The sequence below is a fragment of the Clupea harengus genome, chromosome 16 (genome assembly GCF_900700415.2).
Source record: "Clupea harengus chromosome 16, Ch_v2.0.2, whole genome shotgun sequence".
In the NCBI taxonomy this organism is placed as follows: domain Eukaryota; kingdom Metazoa; phylum Chordata; class Actinopteri; order Clupeiformes; family Clupeidae; genus Clupea; species Clupea harengus.
The window spans coordinates 9146872-9150853 of record NC_045167.1 but is presented as its reverse complement, the minus strand read 5'-3'; positions in this window follow the sequence as shown (position 1 = coordinate 9150853).

The following is a 3982-nucleotide window of genomic DNA, read 5'->3' as shown; positions in this document are numbered from 1 at the left end:
CAAGGCCTCCTCCTCCTCTCTACTAATCTACTGCTCTGCACGTCGCATGAAAGGGAGCCGTGAAAAGAGTGCAATGTCAGGTTCGGGGTTCTGGCCTGAAGATGGCAAAGATCCAACGGAACCGTTTGATTCCAACGGAATCAAATTTGGTTCCAGTTATTGTGGTTATCTTTGGGTCAATCTTAGTAGCGCCTTTAAGGTCATATCGGGGTCAATGTTACCAGTAGCATGGGAAAAGAAGCAGACTTAAGATGCCCATACGACACTACAACAGAGCTAGTTAATCTGCCAAATGACCAAATGTAAAATATACTGTATGGACGTAACACAGACCTGGTCCCATAGGGTCTTGGGTTACTGTGCCTCAACTGGTTAGGTGCTAATGATACCAGGGTTATGGGTTTGACACCCACATAGCAGATGCGTATGTGTACTGTGTACTGTAAGATGCTTTGGATAAAACGGCCTGCTAAACAGGTATCACCTGTAGGTAGCTCACTCTCACCTGGTTCTCCTCAGGAGGGTATCACCTGTAGGGAACTCACCTGGTTCTCCTAAGGAGGGTCTCACTAGCTCACCTGGTTCTCCTCAGGAGGGTCTCACCTGTAGGGAACTCACCTGGTTCTCCTCAGGAGGGTATCACCTGTAGGGAACTCACCTGGTTCTCCTCAGGATGGTATAACCTGTAGGGAACTCACCTGGTTCTCCTCAGGAGGGTCTCACCTGTAGGGAACTCACCTGGTTTTCCTCAGGAGGGTAACACCTGTAGGGAACTCACCTGGTTCTCCTCAGGAGGGTAACACCTGTAGGTAGCTCACCTGGTTCTCAGGAGGGTATAACCTGTAGATAACTCACTCACATGTGTCCAGAACCACCTGACTTGTTGCTTCTGTGGTTCATGTCTCTCCTTCTCATTAGAAGTAATGACTGTTTTCCATGTTCCTCTGACGCTAATTGCAGCTTTTTCTTTGGCAAGCTCCAATTATAGCCAGTGGAGAGGCCAGGGAGGCCTCCAATGGAAACACACAGAGGGTCGCTCTCAGGGAAAGACCTGTGCACAGTACGTGCTGGAAATAAAGAGTGTTTGGCCACCAACATACCAGTTGGAGTTACAGTATGTGCGACATATGTTAAGCTATAACTAGGAAACCTCGTTATCTAATACATTGTCTCTGTGGACATTTTCTTTCTTTGAGGCCCCGTCACACCATGACGTTCTGGTCAACGTTCTCTGAACTTTCTAATCGTTCAATTTCGAGCGTTCTAGGGCGATGTGGACACATCTGGCGTGTGACTTAACGAAAGAATAGCGTAGGACTGACGCATGACTACTAACATGGGACTCACGCATGAGGAGCATGTAACCGCGACTTGTGACGTGTCACTTGTGCGCGACAAACGTGTGCTGACGTGTCTGCTACTAGCGCTGCTGCAAGTAAGAAGATGATAAATCCTGCTGAAAGTAAGAAGAATACAAAGCCTCTTTCACTAGCAATGTCTTCGGACGAAGATTTACTGTTATTATTACTGTGATTTACGAAATAACGGGCGTTATTCCTGGGGTTTTATGTTATTAAAATAAATGATTTAAATTTTACACTGAATTTGTGTTTCTCAATGTTTATTATTAGAAAACATCAACACATCCACACACATTGTCCATGTCACAAGAGTCTTCATATCATATCCATCTGCCATGGAACAGCACCAGCTATAACAGTGCTCAGCTATGTTCAAGTTCAGTACATCTACTTCATGCTGGGCTCAAGCAAGCATATATACCCTCCACTCCGCTTTTCGCTAGATTATGCAATGACCTTGCATGACATGATAGCATGGAATATGTAGATTTATAGTGCACAGAATAACGTTTGCAATGATGTAAGTTGCGTTTGTTGATCACGTATGGTTAATAACATATTAATTGTAGAAGGGACATGATAAAATCAAGATCTTCCCTTGGTGAAAAAACTTTCGCCGATATCTTCCTACGAGAGATGGGTTAGGTGCTCAAATTTCCCTGGATCAAAGAGGACGTTAGTAGACATGTCCAAACTAAAAATCACGTCTCAGGATTGCTGCGCACATATGTTATTTCGGGTGCATCAACTGTACTCAGTCTACCCTACCCAACGACTGACTGATAGCCAAACGCGTGCAAAGTTAATAAAACGTTCCACGAAAGTTCTCCAGCGTTTAAATGTTCAAAACTTTTTTTTTGGACCAGCGTTCTCCTCCGATCACCGACGATTACCGACGATTACAGCGTTCACCAGCTTTCACACAAAGCTCTTCTGGCGCAATTCCAGCAACCATGGACGATTACCAACGTTTCCTCTAACATCATAGAACGTTGACCAGAACGTCATGGTGTGACGGGGCCTTTAAAGCCAACTGACATCCTGTTTGGTAGGCGATATGTGAACGCTGAGTAAAACATTTCTCCTCTTCTACAGACAATGACAACTTCTTTCCAAAGCCACCATGCCCATGACCCCGAGACGCCTGAGTCATGATTGATACAAAGTGAAGCGAGACGAGATGAGACGTAGGCCCGACCAATTAAAGCTCTCTGACGGTGCACTGATAGCTAACTTAACACGGGTGTGTACACGCAGAGAGAGATGTGCTCGTATTAAGAGAGAGAAAGTGAGAGATATAGAGAGTAAGTGAGCGAGAGAGAATAAGTGAGAGAGAGAGTAAGAGAGAGAGAAAGTGTCAGAGAGAGAAAGTGAGAGAAAGAGAGAGAGAGAGAGAGGTTCTCATAGCTAAGTGAGCAGAGACAGTATGGACCTTCTCAGTTTTAATTAGGCCTCCTTCCTGTCTGGATGGGCCAAGTGTCAGTTAGTGTGCTAATGACTTTTATTAGCTGATTAAAGGCACAGCCTGAGACAGTACTCTTAATTACCCATGCTGAGATGTCCTCCCCTCATCCACTGCCTGCTCCTCTGTCAGCTGGACTGACAGATGCAGCCGGGAGTTTTTCAGCTATGTTCAGATGTGAGTGTGTGTGTGTGTGTGAGAGTGTTTCTGCAATTAGTACTGCTCAGGCTTTAATTGTTTGTGTGTGTGTGTGTGTGGGGGGGGGGAGGTGGGGGGTCATTTTTTAACCTGAGCAGATGTTTCAATTGTTTTGCCTAATTTAATCAGTACAATTAGAGTGAGATACTTCACTGTTAAAACAAGATGTGTGTGTGTGTGTGTGTGGGTGCGTGTGCATGTGCGTGTGCGTGTCTCTGTGTGTGTATGTGTTTGTGTGTGTCTCTGTGTGTGTGCGTGTCTCTGTGTGTATGTGTTTGTGTGTGTGTGTGTGTGTGTGTGTGTCTCTCTCTCTGTGTCTCTCTCTCTCTCTCTCTCTCTCTCTCTCTCTCTCTCTGTGTGTGTGTGTGTGTGTGCGTCTCTCTGTGTGTGTGTGTATTTGTTCTCTCCAACTCAAAGGCTGTGCAAAAAAGTGTAAATCCAGTCCAGTCAGTGTCTACAGCTGCCTACACCAAGGTGAAGGTTCGTGTTCACATTATAACTAGGTGGCATCTGACAGAGGCACGTAACACTGAAGGTGACTGTGTCCTGCTCTGTAGTTCACTGTGACACAAAGCTGTGCTCTGGACAGAGATGGATGTGAACCAGAGGTCTTCTGTCTTCTGACAGACAGTTATTCATCTCCTTAAAGCACAGAATCTCTGCATTGTCTGCACTACTCTCCGCACTCTCCACCCTCATCCAGCTGAGACTCTGTGATTCAGTCTCCATGCCTACTAATTGTCTTAGCTCTCTCTCTCTCTCTCTCTCTCTCTCTCTCTGTGTGTCTCATGCCTGCTAATTGTCTTCTCTCTCTCTCTCTCTCTCTCTCTCTCTCTCTCTCTCTCTCTCTCTCTCTCTCTCTCTCTCTGTCCCCATGCCTGCTAATTGTCTTGTGTCTCTGTGTGTGTGTGTGTGTATGTACAGTATGTGTGTGTCCATGCCTGCTAATTGTCTTGTCTTG